The following is a 20,793-nucleotide window of genomic DNA, read 5'->3' as shown; positions in this document are numbered from 1 at the left end:
TACGTCCTTACAGAATTTAATCTCTTTTTATATATACCTAATTCAGATAACCTGATTTTCTGACTTTCAGTTCTAATACCCATATATATATATATATTTTTTTTTTTTATACAAGATAGAATTCTACTTTAGCCTAATCTAAGTGTATATGTGTGCGAAGCTCCTTCCTGGAGACTTGAACCCCGACCCTTGCCTCCACACTCCACAAGCACTTATACTTGTGGAGTGACAATCGTACCAAGGGTGTGCGGTGGTTCTAATACCCATATATAAATCCAACCAAATTAAGAGTTTATTGAGATGTTATTATGCGTGGTAGGATGTATTGAATTTTGAACAAAATACTGATGTGGTAAATTTCTTATTGGATAGTGTAAAATATAATTTTTACACCTCATCCTTATCAAATTCGAACTCATATAAAAAAAAACTCCTTATAATTAGTCAAGTATCATTATAATCCTATCTATTATTTTTCAAAAATAGTAATAATCCCATAAAAAGGGTCATTCTACCGTACCCTAGAAAAAGAGTGGACTACAGTACCCACTTATATCTTAACCTTTAATTTAACATTGTTTTAATCTTCACCATTCATATAATTTTTAAAGGGTACTGGTTACCGGTTAGGCAAGTTTTATATATAAATCAAAAAAAAAATAACAAAAAATAACAAATCATTCATCTACGCTTTTCTCTCTACGGCATCACGCTCAGTCTCATCTTCTTCCCGATTTGCCTCTCTAGCTTCTTCTCTTCTAATCCAACCACAAGAACCAAACAGCTGCTAAACAGAACCATACCCACAAGAGAAGAAACAGAGTTACAAGTTTCAATCCAACTTGGCGGCACACCCACAACCTCAAATCGGCGGCGCTTCTTCTCTTCCAATCAAACTCAGCGACGCCACCCACAATCTTCAGGTTTGCTCTCTACATAGGACTAACGTTGATATGAGCTTATATTATTTCTCTAAACTTTGTGGGTTTATGCTATTATTGTTTTGTTTGAGTTTCGGCTCTTATATATGTGATTTAATCGTTACACTTTTGAGTTTGGGGATGTTCAGACTTGAAACTTGAGTGAGACGTGGAAACCCTTATCCATAAGTTAGGATGAGATTAAATTTGGTTGGGAGTGTGGGGAGGACACGATACTTATGAACCTATGGATTTGTTTGAGTTGTTTGTTTTGTTGTGTGATTCTAATTCTACATACCCTTTTTTGTGCCTACTTGAATGATTGACTAGTTTTCGGATTCGAGTTTTGGAAAAAGGAACTGGGTTTTTTTGGTTATATTGAGTTTAACTCATTGAATGTATGAATTGATTGGTGAATTTTCGGACTAGGGTTTGTTTTATAAGTAACTAATTTTGTTGGTTAAGTTGAGCTTAGCTTGTCGGACCATGTGAACTGATTGGTGAGGTTTCGGATACAGGTTTTAGGGAAGTAACTAATTTTGTTGGTTAAATTGAGTTTAGTTTTATTGAGTGTGTGAATTGGTGGGTGAATTATTGGATTTGGGTTTTAGAGAAGTAACTTGTTTTGTTGATTAGATTGAGTTTAGTTCATTTGTATTTGCGTTGTGTGTGTTGTTTTGTTGATTCAATGTTTGTGTGGTTCAATTCTTTTGCAGGTAGTAAAGGGGGAAGGAAATATATCAAGCTATGCCCATGCACATCCTAGTACTAATGGAAGCAAATGGTCTAGGGAAGAGAGATTTAGGAGTAATGCCAATGGGTTTTGGTCCATGAACAAGCGGCGCGTATTGTTTAGTTGCTTTGTGAATTTAAACTGATTGAGTATAATTTGCTAGTATTTCATGATGGTCTAGATTGATGGTTTTAGGGATTTCAAGTTACCATTATGCTAGGACCATATAGGTTGTTGAGACAATTAAATACATTTCTTGATTGTGAGGAAAAATAGGAGAAATTTTATGCTTTATTCAGTTGCTGCAAAATTAGAGAGATGAGCTAGGAGTTTAAACCTTGGTTATATAGCAGGGGGTGAATTTAGTTCCCAGCTTCTTTTCCAAAAGCACCACCAGGGTCAAGGTGGTCTAGGGAAGTGTTTTCTTTGAAATTATAATGAGTTTTAAAGTGATGAAAATTCTTTGAACATTTTGATTCTTGTCTTATTCTTTGAACATTTTAGTCTAATGTGAGCCCAATAAATTGTATGGAAATAAGTTCAACTCAGTGTAAATACTGACTATTGACTGCAGCTGAAAGGCCCCTTTACTGGCCAATCACCTTGAGCTGACTTATGTATCATCTTCATTTCATGTATAGATGTCCAATGGAAAACAATTAATCTGTTCTCACAAAAGCTATTTACATGTAGGGACCAAGAAGAAGATTCGTCTTGCTCTGTGGCTTCATTCCATACGAGAACAACCATAGCTGCAAACATTTATTGGCTGCACTTTGGAGAGTATTTGTTACATCTATAACTTATAGCTCGACTAAATATTGACAAGCATGGGGAGTGTAAGTATTTTTTTAGGTGGAGATATGAGTGTGTTGCTTTTCAAGAACATGAAATCTATGTCTTGGAGGAAAAAATGAAACGGTTTATATATGTAATGGGATATGGACGATTGTGCTAGTGAAACATCTAACTATTTGTTTAATCAAGATAATTTTTTTCCTCATTTTACATATTGCTTTGGAATGATTCATTTGTGTTTGGATTATCTTTTTATTGAAACTTGGCAAATTTATAATTGTGCCTTTATGTGTGAGACTTAAAAAAAAAAAAAAAAAAAAAACAAAAACAACAGTAAACACAAGCAAAAACATGTTTGTATTACCAGCAAGCTAATGCCACTAAGATGTTGCAAAGCACATCTTAAAAAATATATAATAGATATAAATAAATAGTTTATCCCTATTAATCTCACACATTAATGTTAATTAGAAAAATATAAACATCAAGAAAGTGACCTCAACTATGTTATTTTAGAGGGAGGTATGCCTTGAACGTGATGGGAGCTACTAAGGGAGATACATAGGAAGTTAATTGGTATATTGAAAGATTTATGGAAGAAACCAAGATAATTCTAGTTGACTTTTTTTTTTTTTTTTTTTTTTTGTGGATTTTGTTTTTATAAAGCATCTGGGCACAACTTTGAAGTGATGTGATGGATTCATATGAAAGTATTTGTACATTACTCACATTTGACTACTCCATCAAATTATGATAAAAGTTGTAATTTTAGAAGAACCATTATGTTATGGTGGGAGCCATATATGCCGCTATGTATGAAACAAATTCCTCCACCAGAAGAATGTGATGGTATGGATCCTGCTAATTTTTGTTTGATTCTTGTTAATGAAGTGAATATTCAAGGGCAAAAAACATTAAAATAATCAAAGTTTGACCAAGATCACCATTTTGAGTCCTTCAAGGCTATCACACTTTCATATCTAAGAATCCTTAGAGTTTATAAAACAATTTCATCAAGAAATATAAGAGATAAACTATGTCTGGATTGCTTCTTTTCAAGTGGTCATCCATCGCATCATATTATTTATGATACTAAAATATTTTGTTTAAGATTTTTAAAAGGGTTGGGTTGTTCGTTTTTGTTAAAATTGGTTAATTGAGCTTAATTGTTTTTAACTTTATTATTAGTAATTCTTGTGGTTGGGCTAATTTGTTGGGATTTTTATTTTGTTTTAAATTTTAGATCTAAAATTTTTTTTTAATAGCTTTTAAAAGGAGAAAAATGTTAGAGTTACAAATTTTTTAAAAATTTTTTATTGTAATGAGCAGTTATTAGTAAGTAAAAACGTGACTTTAGTGGTGGACCCAAATGTAAAAGTACAGTTGGATGTGATATTGGTACTACCCAATGTGATGATAAAACTATTAAAGGTGAGGGAAAAAAAAGGTATCACTAAATGTGACAAAAGTACAGTCAAAAGCGATGTTAGTACTACCTAATATAATAATGGAACTGTCCAATGTGAGAAAAAAAAATAGGATACACTAAATGTGACAAAAGTACGGTCAGAAGTGTTGTTAGTATTACTCAATGTAATAATGGAATTGTCAAATATGAGAAAAAAAGAATACTAGTGAATGTGACTAAAGTATAGTCAGATGCAGGGGTGTCAATTCGGGTTAGCGTGTCGGGTTCGTGTCGTGTCGAGGTAGGGGTATTAGACTAAATGGCTCAACCCTAACCCGACCCATTTAATAATCGTGTCAGGATCCTTCAACCCTAACCCGACCTGTTAATAAGGCGGGTTGACCTGACCCAACCCATTTGACACGTTTAATAAACGAATCGTGTTGGGTTGACACGAATGTAACACAACCCATTTCAACCTATATAATATTAAATATAACATCCATCTATAAATTATTATTTTTTACATCCCAAAAACCAGTGCATACACTTTATGTCTTCGACCCACATTCAAAATAATATAGTTCAATAAAAATATAACATTCATCTAGAAATAAGTTCTTTACACTCCAAAAGAAGTGCAACACTTCAACCCAAATTCAAAATAACATAGTTTAACAAAAATAAAATAACATAGTTCAACAAAAATATAATATCCTTGGAATTCGCCAAATGCTAAGTATCAATATTGAAAGAATTTAAGCAAATAGTAGACTAATCCTGACTATGACCACGATTATTATCCATAGATTCTTTGTTGATGTCCAAGTTCATAACATCTTCCACAAGTTCATCCAATTTCATTTGTACAAGTTCTATGCCAAAAAAAAAAAAAAAAAGTATTAGTAGTTACAAAATATGATCATGCCTCAACAGTTTGACAAGAACTAAATAATAATAATATAAGAGTAATAATAACTAATGAAACAAATAAGATTACCTTTCTCATTTGTAATTACTTACTTTTCTTTTTAAATTTAAAATATATGTTGGATATAAAAGGTATTTGAAAAATCTAAAATAAAATAATTATTTATTTGTTATACGAGTTAAACGGGTTGTGTTAAGTGGGTCATTTTGGGTTTGACACAAATAAATTGGTGTGTCAAACGTGTCTATTGCGGGTTACGCGGGTTGACCCGCTTATGACACGTTTCTTATCGTGTCGCTTTCGGGTCAACCCATTTATGACCCAAACCCATTAAGGCCCAACCCTAACCCAAAAAAAACCGTGTTGGGTTCGTGTCGTGTTCGTGGGTTGGGTCGAACATTGACATCCCTAGTCAGATGTGATATTGGTACTGCCTAATGTGACAATAAAACCATCAAATGTGAGAAAAATAAAGGAACTACCAAATGTGACAAAAGTAAAGTCACAAGTGATGTTAGTGCTGCACAATATAAGGATAAAACTGTCAAATATGAGAAAAAAATAAGAGAACTACTAAATGTGACAAAAGTACTATCAAATATGATGTTAGTACAGCCGAATGTGACAATGAAACCATTAAATGATAGGACAAAAAAAGGGAACCATCAAATGATAGGAAAAAAAAGGGGAACCACCAAAACGGACAAAAAAATAGTAACATGTGATGTTGGAACTGCACAATGTGAGGATGGAACCGTTAAACGTGAGAAAAAACAAAGTGAAATATTAAATGTGACAAAAGTACCATCAAATGTGATGTTGATATTGCTGAATATGATAATGGAACCATAAAATGTAAGGAAAAAAAAACAAACTACAAAATGTGACAAAAGTACTGTCAAATGTGATATTGGAATTGCACAATATAAGGTTGGAACCATCAAATGTGAGAAAAAAAATAAGGTAACTACCGAATGTAACAAAATAACTATTACATATAATGTTGGAACTACACAATGTGAGGATGAAACTATCAAATGTGAGAAAAAAAAAATAAGGAAACTACCTAATGTGACAAAAGAACTGTCACATGTGATGTTAGAATTACACAATGTGAAAATAGAACTGTCAAATTTGAGAAAAAATAAAGGAACTATCAAATATGACAAAAGAGTTGTTATATGTGATGTTGGAACTACACAATGTGAGTATAGAATCGTTAAGTGTGAGAAAAAGTAAGGGAACTACCTAATGTGACAAAAGAACTGTCACGTGTGATGTTGGAACTGCACAATGTGAGGATGAAATCATCAAATATAAGAAAAAAAAGTAAAGGAACCACTAAATGTGAGAAAAGAACTGTCACATATGATGTTGGAACTGCACAATGTGAGGATGGAATCATCAAATGTGAGAAAAAAGTAAAGGAACTACCAAATGTGAGAAAAGAACTATCACATGTAACAAACAAATTGTCACATGTGACAAAAGAACTGTCGCACGTGACAAAAATAGAACAGATGCGATGTTAATATTGTTTAATATAACAATTGAACCATCAAATTTGAGAAAAAAAATAATAAAGGAACCGCTATATGTGACAAAAGAACTGTCAAATGTGATGTTAGAACTACACAATGTGAAGTTGGAACCATCAAATGTGAGAAAAAAAAATGAGGAAACCACCAAAATATGACAAAAAAACTGTCATATTTAATATTGGAACTGCACAATGTGAGAATGAAACTATCAAATGTGAGAAAAAAAAGTAAAGGAACCACCAAATGTGAGAAAATAACTGTCACATGTGATGTTGGAATTGCACAATGTGAGAATGAAACTATCAAATGTGAGAAAAAAGTAAGGAAACCACCAAATGTGAGAAAAGAACTGTCGCATGTGATGTTGGAACTGCAAAATGTGAAGATTGAATCGTCAAGTGTGAGAAAAACTGTCACATGTGATGTTAGAACTGCACAATGTGAGGATGAAATTGTCAAATGCGGGGAAAAAAAAAGAGTAAGGGAACCACCAAATACAACAAAAGAACTGTTACCTATGATATTAGAACTGCACAATATGATGATGAAACTGTCAAATGTGAGGAAAAAAGTAAGGGAATCACCAAATGTAAAAAAGAACTATCATATATAATGTTGGAACTATATAATGTGAGGATGGAACCGTCAAATGTGAGAAAAAAAGTAAGGGAATCACCAAATGTGAGAAAAAATCTATCATATGTGATGTTGGAATTGCATAATATGAGGATAGAACCGTCAAATATAAGAAAAAAGTAAGGGAACCACCAAATGTGAGAAAAGAACTGTCATATATGATGTTGAGACAGCACAATGTGAGGATGGAACCGTCAAGTGTGAGAAAAAAGTAAGGAAACCACCTAATGTGATAAAATAACTATCACACGTGATATTGGAACCGTACAGTGTGAGGATGAAATCGTCAAATGTGAGAAAAAAAAGTAAGGGAATCGCATAATGTGCGAAAAGAACTATCACATGTGATATTGGAGATTAGACAATGTGAGGATGAAACTATCAAATATGAGAAAAAAGTAAGGAAACCACTAAATGTGAGAAAAGAATTGTCATATATGATGTTAAAACTACACAATGTGAGGATGAAACTGTCAAATATGAGAAAAAAGTAATCTGGTATAGCAGGTTACCTACTAGTGGGTACTGTACCCCTTTTTTTTTTGGGTACCGTAGAATTACCCCATAAAAAAATACTTTAGATTTAAATTCACTCAGTCCGATACTTGTACTGGATAAATTTTTATTAATGTAGATTATGTCTATATATATATATATATATTTTTTTTTTTTTCTTTTTCTTTTCATTTTAAGGAAATGTCTTTGCCTATTTAGGACCATCTGTTTATGGAAATAATTAACTTATTATTATGACATTTATGCTACACATTTAGCATATTGTCAAGAACCCAGAAAATAAGACAAAGGCATCCTCTTGGCATAATTATTAATTAAATCATTATAATTTAGGCAGATACTAATTGCACAAATAAAAAAGCCAGTACTCAAGCCATTGGTTTAAATGGAAGTTTACATTACTAGAGTGGAAGCACTTATGAAAAACACCCTTAGGAATATTGTATCTAAGATCATTGTAATAGCAGAAAATTTCTTAATAATCGCAGCCAAAAAAAAAAAAAAAAAAAAAACTAAATAAAAGTTGAGCATAAAGTGATAACGTCTAGAGGGTCCAATTTGGTAATGGTATAGTCATGAGTCATGACCTACAAGCTACAAAATGAGAATGCTCCAATTAATAAAAATTGAACATAAGGTGATAACTGATAATGTCTAGTCCCGCCGCCCGCAGGAGTCCGTTGGTGGGCATCCTTAGTGGGGTTAAAATCCCACATAGGCTGAACTCCGGGGTTTGCCTGGCGCCCTGCCTGGGAGTGTAATATAACCATAAATCCTCCCATTTTATGTTTACCAAAAAAAAAAAAAAAAAACTGATAACGTCTAGAGGGTCAAATTTGGTATTGTATTTCATGCATACAATGGCATAGCCAACTTCATCTTTCCTATTTTTAATAAGTAGCACTGATTTTTGTTTTTTGTTTTTTTTTTTCTTTTTCTTATATACCTAATGTTATTTCTATTTCTTAATCTTTGAAACCCTTATTACTAAAATTTTAAAGATATTACAAATTGCACTAAATTTTTTAGAGTAATAAAGTGTATTGCAAAACAATGATAAATGGATAACAAAAATGTGATTGGTGCAACTTAAACAATATAATACATGAATTTTTAGATTGCTCTTTCCTAACATGGACTAGCTTTTTCTAAATACGTATACCTACATTTGTAATATTTTGATAATTTACTAGGGGGAGTGAACTTATGGGGAAGATAGAGTTTTCCAAAATAATAAGTAGGAAAAGTTTAATTAGGATGTGTTTGGATACCACTTATTTTATTGAAACTGAGAAATTATTGCTGAAAGTACTGTAGATAAAGGTAAAAGTTAGTTGAAACAGTACAGTAGGGCCCATGAATAGTGTCAAAAAGTGCAGTGAAACCCATAAATAATAGCAAAAATAAGCTGAATAGTGAAATAATTTTCATTTATAATCAAAATCCAAACGCACGCTTAGCCTCCGTTTTGGGAAGCGCGTTTTGCGCATTTCCCAGCGGAAGCTTTTTTTTGTGGGTTCTGTGCACTGTTTACGGGACCCACAAGTCCCTTCATTTAGCAACTTTTTCTTTAAAACCGGGTCTCACGGAATTATTCACACATTTTAAAATTATTTTACTACAATGTTTTTAATTTTCAACAATAAGCAGTATCCATATAGACCCTTAGTAGCTTTATCTCTCAAAATTTTTTGTGGAAGAAAATAATTGCAGCTCTTTTTAAGTCATTGATATGCCAGATACCTTTAATCATGAAAACAAATGACACCATTAGAAGTCTTTAATCTTGTTAACATCTCACCAAGTCTTTGGTCATTTTTCAAAACTTCCAAAGTCTTTTGGTTATTGTTTGAAAATTTCAAAAACTCGGAAAGTTATAATCTTAAAATTTTGGACTATATAATAATTGTTTGATGTAGACTGCATAATTGCAGACTAAGTGCATGGCAATTATCAAATGTGTAGCAATCATGATATCTGAGTCAGTTTTACATCATCCATTACTTTTTCTCAAATAAAATAAAAATAGAAATGGACTGTAATTACATATCTAGTTTTCTACCCATCCACATCCCATGTAATGATCAAGAAAATATATTTTTATATAAACATATTTATTTAAGTTTAAACTCCAAATTATATCCTCCAACTTTAACTTATTTTCAAATTAGTCATTTAAGTTTCACTTAGACATATTCCTTGCCTAAGTGCATTTCTGTTCTGCTTTAGTGTTTTGCCTTCAGGATTGAGCTGTCTTCAACAGGGTTCTCCTTGCAATCAAGGCATTGGAAGATGTAAGTACAATTTAAAAAATCGCACTTGATTGTAATATTGGAAAGTATTAGTAGGTATTGAGGTCAAACTTCGATAAGATTATACTCTAGGATTGGTGCCTCTAAGCAGAATACGAATTGATGAAACTTCAAATGTTTACAAAATATTGATGTACTTTAAAAAGAAAAATTGCAAGGTCAGTGAACCTCTGCCAAGGACCCTATATTGGTGATCATTAAAAGAGTATTTAAAAAGCTCAAGTTTGAATATGTAAATCTTTTGTACTTAGCACTAAGTCGCACATTCAACTTGCAGATAATTAAACTATTTTTGAGCTTACATTCTATATATATATATATATATATATATATATATATATTTTAAGACTACTAGTCAGAATTCTAAATTCAAGCATGCCCACTATTGAAATGCATAGCATGCTTATGAATGCTAAATTTAATTACCTTTTCCGAGCTTACACATCAATGATTGTTTTTTTTTTTTTTTTAATATATTGTTTACAGAGTTTGCAATTAAGTGTGGTGGGCCTCTGATTACCTCTTCTAATGGGATTTTGTATGAGAGGGATAATGAGACACTTGGTCCAGCCACAAATTATGTGGTTGACACAGAAAGGTGGGCATTTAGTAATGTTGGATATTTTAGTGGGTCCAATAATGCTCAGTATACAAGTTCTTCGTTATCACAATTCACAAATACTTTAGACTCAAAGCTATTCCAAACAGCTCAACTCTCTGCTTCATCATTACGATACTATGGCCTAGGGCTTGAGAATGGAAACTACATTGTGAGCCTCCAATTTGCAGAAATGCGTTTGTAAACTCTAACACATGGCAAGGTCTTGGGAGGCATGTCTTTGATATTTATATCCAGGTCTGCATCATATTATCGAATTGTTTTAGAACTTCAGTATTTTCATTTAAAATGAAGTTTGCATTGCCTATAAAGTTTATTCACCCTAGTATGTAAGTGTAAGTTTCTTTGCTAACCGTTAATTGTGTACTTTAATAATTTCGCACCATGATCGTGACTAGGGATTATGATGCCAATCTAAGTGTATATTTCTTTATAGAAAAAGAGTATAAGAACAAATATATTGACTGTCTTATTCATCAATATAGATTTTTGTTGAATATGATGCATATTTACAATTGAAATTATCTAATCAATTCTAAATTTGCCACTAGCAGTTCTCTATTTTGGCCAAGGGAGTCAATTTCGTACCGGAGATTGTACCAGTTTAACAAGTGGACTGAAATGTTTCGGTACCTATCAATATCAGTGTACCGTTTCAGAATTACCGTTATTTTATAAAGAGTTCAAATTTAGTAATGATGAAGTGTAAAACTCATGTTAGTAAAAGTCAAAGTGCACATAATTTATTAAAAGTATTTATAAATTATAAAACATCTCATTTAAATATCTTTAAAAAAAAAAAAAAAACTCATTTAAATATCTTGGATCCTTTGAGAGTTTTAACCTCAAAGGATGCTATCTTTTAAAATTCATTATACATTGATATTATTTTTAATTATTATTGTTAATAATACAAAGTTTTTTTTAGATGACACATGGTAGTAGGTTTTCTTATTTATTATTATTGTAATAATAAATTGATTAGATATTGTTAGAGCAACCACATCAGCTCATCTATAATCTTCTAAAATAGAAAAAAGTACCAATTTTACACATTCTAACCCAAAAAACACCCACATTAGTCTTTGTAAAGATGTGCAAATATACACCATGGCTGTGTAAATGAATAGTAACTGTGCATATATGCACGGTTACTATTCACCGTGTAAATGATTTTTTAATTCTTTTTTTCTCTCTCCTCTGTCAAACTACAACAAACTAGTGCGGTAGAATAAGAAGGAAGAAGAAAATAACCACTCAACCACCAAACCCAGGGCCACCACCAAACACCGCAACCTAGCACAAAAAAAATCCCAAAATCAACAGAAAATTAACCAAAATCAACAGAAAAGCAATTAGAAAATCCAACTCAAAATCAACACAAACCCACTAAAAAACCCAACTCAAAATCAATCAAAACTCATTGGGAAATCCAACCCAAAAACAGTCCAAACCCATCAGAAAACCCAGCCCAAACCATACTCAATGGAAAACTCACATGAAATGCCTAACAGAGCCGGATCTGCTCTTGTCAGGTCTTCCATTGCTGTCTTCGATTGGGGGCGGGAGGCAAAGGGTCGGTGGTGGAGGAGAGAGGGAGGGGCGAAGGAGAGAGGGAGGGCATAAGCGAAAGGGAGGCCGAATCGGCTGATGGCTGAGGTGGCGACGGTGGTGAGTTGGGAGTGAGCTGGATCGGTGAGCTGGGAGTGGGTGAGGGAAAGAGAGAAATAGGTGAGTGAGCTGAAAAATGAAAATAGATTATGAGGGAAAGAGAGAATGGGTGACGGAAAGAGAGAAACGAGTATTAATAAATAATAATAAAAAATAAATAATATTATTTAATTAGAATAGATTTATAAAATAGATTAACTGATGTGGGTGTTTTGGAAATGTGGTAGTGTAAAATAGAAAAAGTAGGTTTTTAGTGTAAAATAGACAAAAAATTTTAAGCGAATTGATGTGGTTGCTCTTATATTTGGGGTACTGTAGTTGAAGTTAAAAATAAAATACATAAATTAAAAATAAATAAAATACTTAGGGTCCATTTGATAGAGGAGTTTGAGTAATAATGTTTGTAATTTTTTAAAATACATATAAGTAAAAAAAAGTATGTAAAAAAATTAATAATATTATTTAAAAATTAAAAATGGTGTTTGAAATGGCCTACCAAACGGGCGTTAATAAAAGGAAGTTAAGTTTGAAATCATCTTCATCTTTAATAATAATGGTGCTGAAGTTGGAACTTGGAATTTATTGGAAGTAAAAGTTGGGTAAAGCTGGTCAATCACATAAACAAAAGGGACAAAACAAAAGAAACCGAAGATGAAGATGAAGCCAAACCAAAACAAAACAATGAAGCCAAACCAAAACAAAACAAACGCCAGGAAAGAGGTTCTGGGTTATTTAACGAAGAAGATGAAGAAGTGGGAGGAGGAGATCAGCGAAATGGGACTCCGGCAACGTGGCGGTGATTTTCTGGCGGCGGCAGTAGCATAGTGAGAGACCGTAAGTTAATATGTTACTGAAAGAGGGGAGAGAGATATTGGATCTGAAAATTTTTCTTTCTTTTTGATCTGAAAGTCATGTTCCGGTCCGGTATGATTTTTCCGGCCGAAATGTGATATTTCGTCTGGTATAGCCGAAACAAGTGAACAACCCGGTATAACCGGTATTTGAACCGGAACGAAACACAAGTGTTTCGGTACCGTTTTAAGCTCCGGTAAGGAAAATACCGGCCGGTACGGTACGGTATCGACTCCATTGATTTTGGCCCCTCCTCATGTTTTCTTTAACTATCTATTTTGCTCTTATTTTTCTCAGAATTTTTGTCAAGTACGGTACAACCATTACCTCCGTGATTTCTTCACTTTTTTTGCAATTTATATCCAAAACTCAAAATAGTTTTGATATCTAAAATATGTCTATAATCATGATAAGGATTTTGAATGAAACCTTTGATGTATTCCCTCTCCAATTTTCCTATAAAATGACCTCTTTCCTCTTATCCTCATTCCTTTTTTTTGGGGGGGGCTAATTTTTGAATTTGTTTACTCTAGGGGAATCTTGTTTTAAAGGATTTTGACATACGAAAGGAAGCTGGTGGTGCCTCTTTTGTAGCTGTTCAGAAGGAACATAATAATGTTCAGGTATCAGAAAACTACCTTGAAATCCATCTCTTCTGGGCTGGAAAGGGGACTTGCTGTGTACCTGCTCAAGGTACTTATGGGCCTTCTATTTCAGCCATCAGTGCTACCCCAGGTAAAAAAGTGCAGAAACTATAGATGCAATTTAGAAAGATTAGGTATTGGTTTCCTCACAATTTAGTAACATATTCTTGACTATCTTACTTTGGTATAGAATTTACACCCACTGTTAGTAACAGTCCTCCAAGCAGCAACAAGAATAGAATTTACACCCACTGTTATTATTGACCATCTTTCTGGCTGTTTTCATTGTTTTCTATATTGTTCGAAGAAGAAAACCGCCAACCAATGTTGAGGAAGGTAGGCCAAAAATCATGTTGCACATGCATGACGATAGTTATCAAACTTTATTCAGTTTTCTCTACATGTTAGAAAGATGGAACTCTTTCCTTATGTGATGCTATGGTACTTGCTATTAGTGAGGTGGCCTCCGCATACTCCATAATAGGTTGAGTATAAAATGCAGTGTATCATTTCTTGTATACATCAGCATTTTTACTAAAACCTCTTTCTATACATGTCCTGGAATAATACGCATGCACACACAAACAGACATATATGGCCAAAAAGGAGTAGGGAGAAACATAATTTATGTGGCCAATGAAGCCCCAGGCTATAGACAAAGGCTATAGACAAATTCCCATTTATTAAGCTTCCTACCCAATCTCCTGCTTCAGTGCAACAACATTCTGGACTAAAACACATTGATCGTTGATACTTAAGAAAAGGATAGTTCCTCATTTAGTTTGCAAAAACGTTGCTGAGTTTTCTGCTTTAAACCACTCAAGCAAATCGATTACTAGTTATTGGATTCAGTGTTACAACCTGTGTTTATGTTGACATTGCAGAGCTCCTTGGAATAGATGCTAAAACATTCACTTTCAGCTATGCTGAGCTAAAGACAACTACAGAAGATTTTAATCCTGATAATAAGCTTGGAGAGGGAGGATTTGGACCAGTTTATAAGGTAACTCCTTATTCTAATCAAGAACTTTAGTGGCTGAAACCAAGCCATTGCCTTAAAGTTGACTGTCTGATATAAGTTTAGAGCTTCTATGCATCTATTGATATTTCCAAGAAATAGCTATTGACAAATCACAGAGTTAAACATCACCCTTTTTCTTTTGCTTTATATTATCCTTTTATTTTCTTTTTCCATTTGTTGTGAAATTACTTGGTTGTCTTTACCATGATATCTTGTTCCTATGATTGGCGAGAAGCTGCAGTTGCAATTGCTGTAGAATTAAATTGATCCAAAAATAAATGAAGATTCATAATCCCATATCCATATGCCCCTTTCTATTTCTTTTACTAGTTCTAATTCACATTCATCTTCTTTTTCTGTTATCTTTCTACTTTACTTAGAAGTTGAAAGTTTTTTTTTCACCAATAATCAAGTGAATTTTATTAAGCAACAAGCTGAAACCAGCCACAACAGTTAAGGGCTACAACAGAGCAAACAGCTCCCAACTACAACTAGACAACAATATCTAAACTACGCAACCATGATTGACTACCAAATACACAGATCAGGGACAAAATCCCAGAAACTAACAAACCAAATGACAAAATAATGCAAAACTAAAAAACCACATTTCCACTTAGCAAATTAGCAAGGAGAACTTTCAATTAACCAACCCCTTCTATCCCTATTTCCTTAATGCCATTTACTTACCCGAGTCCAAAAGGGCGCACTTTGGTAAGTCCAAAATAATGCCGTATTTCCTTTTTTTATATTATTAGGTGTCAAATTTGTGTTATTAAGCTTTGTAAAACACAGTTGTATAGGCACATGTATTTGGTAAACGATTTTGGAAAAAATAGATGGAGGAGGTGAATTGAAACTTTTTAAGTTTAGGCTTCAATTGCAATCAACCCAAACTATATAGTTTAAAACGTAATTTGCCCCAAAAAAAAAAAAAATTTTATTGGACACATTCTATGTAGTCTCACTCTAAACAAACTATGATAAAATCCTGCATTGTTGATTATGGAAAATTAATATCCTCATGGATGGTTTAAAGTTTGAGTAGTTGTTTAAGATTGTTAAAAATGGACTAGTCAAGAAAAAATCATCTTTGGCTGATGTTTGTTAGATTTGATAATCATGGGAACCAATAGATGGGTAATTACATTTTGTGGAGGGTATAGTAGTTTGAGTAATCATAGTTGGTACGAATAAAGCATCTCCAAAATCTTTTAGTATTAGGAGATTCTGACCAAATAATTGAAGTCCAAACAAGATTATATTTACTTGGAGAATAAAAGTTTTTTATTTTTATTTTTTTTATTCCTTCTTTTCTAGACATTAGTAAGGTTCGTTACCTGATCTATGAAATGGGATCCATAAGATTACGTTTTTGGTAGTTTATAGCTTGCCAGATGTATTGCTTGTATCATTGGAAGGAAAAACACTCCAGAAAGCAAGTTTTTTATTTTAGAAATCGAAGTTTTGGGCCATATGAAGGCAATCTAGTGCTTTGTAGAAAATTTATATTGGGCAACCTGTCATTCCTGCCTGATACTTTTCCTTGAATGGTATGAGGCATAAAATTGAAAATGATTAAAATGGACATGCAAGTTCATAGTGATGGTGACCATTAAGCAACTACAATTTTTTGAAATTTATCCTTATAAATTTTATGTATAATTGGGTATTGTGTGGTTTTGTTTTACATTGTTTGACTTTACTTAAGACATCAATCAGATAAGAAGTCTAAATTACATCTCTATTAAGCCATCCATCCTAATTATCCAAACTCTTCTTTTCTATTTACTATAATAGATTAAAATTAAACGTAGATGGGTGATATTTTTTAAACAGATTCTTTACTATTTTGTTTGGTATTTTGTATCGAATAGGGAACACTTAATGATGGGAGAGTAATTGCTGTGAAGCAACTGTCTGTAACATCACACCAAGGAAAGAACCAATTCCTAACTGAGATTGCTACTATATCTGCTGTGCAACACCGTAACCTTGTGAAGTTGTATGGATGTTGCATTGAGGGAGATAAACGACTCCTTGTGTACGAGTATTTAGAGAATAAAAGTCTTGATCAAGCATTATTTGGTATGTGAACGCATCTTTGCTGTTGCTAATTGTGTGTGTAAGTATTTATTTATACTATGTAGATTTAATTTATATGCTTGCATGAGACAGGAAAAAGAACCTTGAATCTCGATTGGTCAACACGCTTCAATATATGCTTGGGTGTGGCAAGAGGTTTAGTTTATCTTCATGAGGAGTCACGGCTTCGGATTGTGCACAGAGATGTGAAGGCTAGTAATATCCTGCTTGACTCTGATCTCATCCCCAAAATATCAGACTTTGGCTTGGCCAAGCTTTATGATGATAAAAAGACCCACATAAGCACACGCGTTGCAGGGACTATGTAAGATACTAGAGGCTTAGCTTGTCACCTTGTCTTTGTGAATTACATAATCCTTTTTTATTTATTTATTGATTTAGTTAGATTAGCACTAATTTGTGTATGTGATTTTTACTGATGCAGTGGGTATCTTGCACCGGAGTACGCCATGCGTGGGCACCTTACAGAGAAGGCTGATGTGTTTGCCTTTGGTGTTGTGGCTTTAGAGCTTGTTAGTGGCAGGCCAAATTCTGACTCAAGCTTGGAAGAAGAAAAGATATATATTCTTGAATGGGTATGAACAATATTTTTGTGCACCATGACAGTCATCTTTCTTTAATTGGATGGATTTTTTCATTCAAAAAGTTTCAGTAGCATTTATTTTTGTCTGGATATGTGTTTTGGGTTCATGACAGTCACGATCCATCCACAAATATATATATATTTTTTTTGGTTCTGCCAAAAGTTGAAGTACCAGCAAAACTTGGATCATAACTTACCAATAAATAAAGAGGAAAGTTAGGACGTCTAAAGGAAGCAAAATAATTTTATTTGCTTATTTAGAGTATTTGCAAAATGAGTCCACCTTGCAGCATAATGGGAAATCAAATGAGTCTCCATACCTAAATCTATGCGAGTAAGAGTCTACTTTTTGTGTGACCAAATACTATGTAATGGTCTCGTTCCAAGTTATTTGATGAAATTCATGATAACACACATGTTCTTGATTATTCATAATTTGTGATGTTCTTGATGTTGAAGTTTACACACTCTTATATAGAAATATATTTCAATCTTGACCTGTCAGTGTCACTCATCCATATGTCACAGAACATTCAAAATGAGTATTTAAAATGGAGTGACTGTTAGATTCACAAGATGAACATGTGGGTGACTTTAGGGAAAACAAGTAGATTTTATATAGATCCCCAATAAACTAAAACATGGTTGTCTTGTTCATTCAAACAATTTGAATACTCACTAACAATACCTTTATACTATATTATGAACACTTGGACAGCTAGACTCATTGAAACAATTGGATTCTCACTTCCACTACTTCTATACTATATTCTGAACCACTAGAAAGTTATCTCATCGAATATTCTGAACCACTAGAAAGTTATCTCATTGAAACAAATGGATCACTCACTGCCACCACTTGTACACAATATTGTAAAGCTGCTCTGATAAAATATATATCTTTCTCAGGCTTGGCAGTTGCATGAAAACAACCGTGAAGTTGATCTTGTGGACTCTAAATTATCAGAATTCAATGAGGAAGAAGTAAAACGACTAATAGGAGTATCTCTTTTGTGCACTCAAGCATCCCCAACGTTACGACCATCAATGTCGCGTGTGGTGGCAATGCTCTCTGGAGATATTGAAGTGAGCACTGTAACTTCAAGGCCAGGATATTTGACAAATTGGAAATTTGATGATATAACCAACGTAATCGGTAAGGGTGCAACTGATATTAGCTATTTCAACTCATCAACAGCTAGTACAAGCATTGTGGGTGATGTAGGGAATTCACCAGCAAATGCTTCTAAACCTATGATTGGTGACGCTATCAAACAGGGTCGATGAGAATTCGTCATTATTTTCCTTCAAAATTTTTCTTGTGTAAACTAAAAAGCGTTTTGTACATTCTTCAAATCTTAATCATATGTATTTATATAATCATGGATGTAACTGTTTAGCATGGATTTTGCAATCTTCCTTTTGTGATTTTGACACCTTAATTCCTTACATTTTTTGGTAGAGGTGTAGTTTGTGTCATGTAGTGAGAGAAACACTATCAAATGTAAGGCGCTATTTAAGAAGCTACACAAATGTTTCATATGGAGATTTACCTTATTTATTTATTTAAAATTTCACTACTTTAGGTTTTTAATTGAAAAAGAATTAACTCTTTCACTTATCTGCTTACAATTCACCATGGTGAAATACTGTGAGTATGACCAATGCATCGAACCCTGATATCTAAGCTGCGTTGGCTTGTGAGACATAACTGACTAAGTTTGATAATCACAGAGTCAATTCAATTGAGACATATAAGGAAAAACAAGATTTAATCTCCAAAGAATCTCATCTATATTCAAGTTGCCCCAAAGAAAAATACTACTTGATTGGCAAGCAATGGAATGGTTGTGTTGTGTATCAACTCTTGGTGTCATTTGTGCCAAGGCAAAGGTTCCTTAAACAAAGATTGCATGACAAGATTGTTGGGTCCTTTTTTTGGATTGCCACCTGCTCGTGCTTGATCGGTTCTCTCTGTGGACTTTGAATTAGTTTGGGGAGTTGAATCCACCACCCTTGTCTGCACAATTGGCAAAGAAGGCTAGTGGAGTGCCTCAATACACTTAACAAGCCTCCAACAAAGGGAAAACACTGCAACAAATGCCAAAATTGAAATGAATGGAATTGTTAGCATTAGGATGGGGATGATCATGATCCATGTAATGGAGGAGAAGTAATAATTTTATGTTTAGACTGTTTTTGATAAGCTATGTTTAGACTGTTTAGTACCTTTAAGAATGCACAAAAAATATACTAAGCTATCTACTTAACTAATCATGATGTGTATGAAGGTGTAAGGATTTTTGTGTGAATAAGGGTGAGTTTTACTGCAATTTTGATATTCTATATTTCTCTAATTCAGTTTAGGACTCATGCCCTTCATTTCAGGTTATTTTAAATATATTTTTTGGCGCTCTCAAAAGTCCTGCTCAATGTAGGGAAGGCTTGCTAAACTCATTGGTTTACCCCACACTTATTTCTCACACTATAAAAGGGACAAGCTGACTTTGAGGATTTAGGACAATCATCATTTAATGCTTGATTGAATTTGAATCCTTTTATTGGGTTTGAGAAATAAGTGTGGGGTAAACCGGAGTCAGAAATTTTTCTAGGGGGCAAACTAAACATTAAAAATAAATAAAAAATTGATGACTAAAAAAAGTGGAAGTCCTAATTTCATAATTAGCATACTCTATTTTTAGGTATCTCACATATAGAAAATAAAACAGTTTGGTCAAAAGTTATGACACCACTTTTGCATGTATTTAAAATATTTAAAAAAAAAAAAATTATACCCCACCTTCTTTCATATTACTAAAATAATTTATAACTAAACCAAACAATTAAAGTGAATTTGTATTTATATCAATGCTTCAATAAATAAGTACACATAATAATATATCATAAACAACCATAACAAAATTTTTATTAAATTTAATAATAATAACTTAATTCGATTACTTAAAACACTATCAAAATTAAAATAATATAACAATTGAGAAAAATATAAACCACAAAACACACATGATATACAAATTAAACACAAAAGTTATCCACGGCTGTCAAAACAGTAGATAGTACTATCATTTATCAAAACTATAATATTATAATAGATGAAAGTTGTAAACAATTACAAAACCAATAAAAAGTTGTAGGAGATCCAAAAGGCAAAAGTATAAACTAGAGTATTTCTTTTAGAGCAAGGGAAATTATTATTTATCATCCTAAATTATGTTTAGATTACACTTTACATCTTAAACTTTTTTAATGTACATTTTGCACTCTAAACTATAACCATTAATATTACTTTTTACGGTTTACACCCTAAGGATAAATTCGCTGCTATGTTAGACGGAAAGTACAATCACATGCCTCCTATGTGACTTTTGCTTAAGTGGCACTAAGCCAAAAGACCTAAATACCCCTCTTCCAACTCTAGCAGCAAACACCTCTCTCTCTCTCTCTCTCTCTCTCTCTCTCTCTCTCTTTCAGTTTTTCTTTC

General features: G+C 33.1%; 1 long non-coding RNA gene and 1 pseudogene across 1 annotated transcript; both read left to right on the top strand.

Moving 5' to 3' along the window:
• The first annotated feature begins 680 nt into the window (after positions 1-680).
• LOC115971231 lies at positions 681-2,656 on the top strand. Its single transcript, XR_004087266.1, has 2 exons — positions 681-923; positions 1,637-2,656. It is a non-coding gene; the product is annotated as an uncharacterized LOC115971231 (long non-coding RNA).
• A 598-nt stretch (positions 2,657-3,254) lies between these two features.
• LOC115970104 lies at positions 3,255-18,856 on the top strand (annotated as a pseudogene).
• Positions 18,857-20,793: the final 1,937 nt, after the last annotated feature.

This window comes from Quercus lobata, chromosome 12 (assembly GCF_001633185.2).
Source record: "Quercus lobata isolate SW786 chromosome 12, ValleyOak3.0 Primary Assembly, whole genome shotgun sequence".
NCBI classification, from domain to species: domain Eukaryota; kingdom Viridiplantae; phylum Streptophyta; class Magnoliopsida; order Fagales; family Fagaceae; genus Quercus; species Quercus lobata.
Note: the sequence above shows the minus strand (reverse complement) of the source record. Positions and strands in the feature narration are given on the sequence as shown.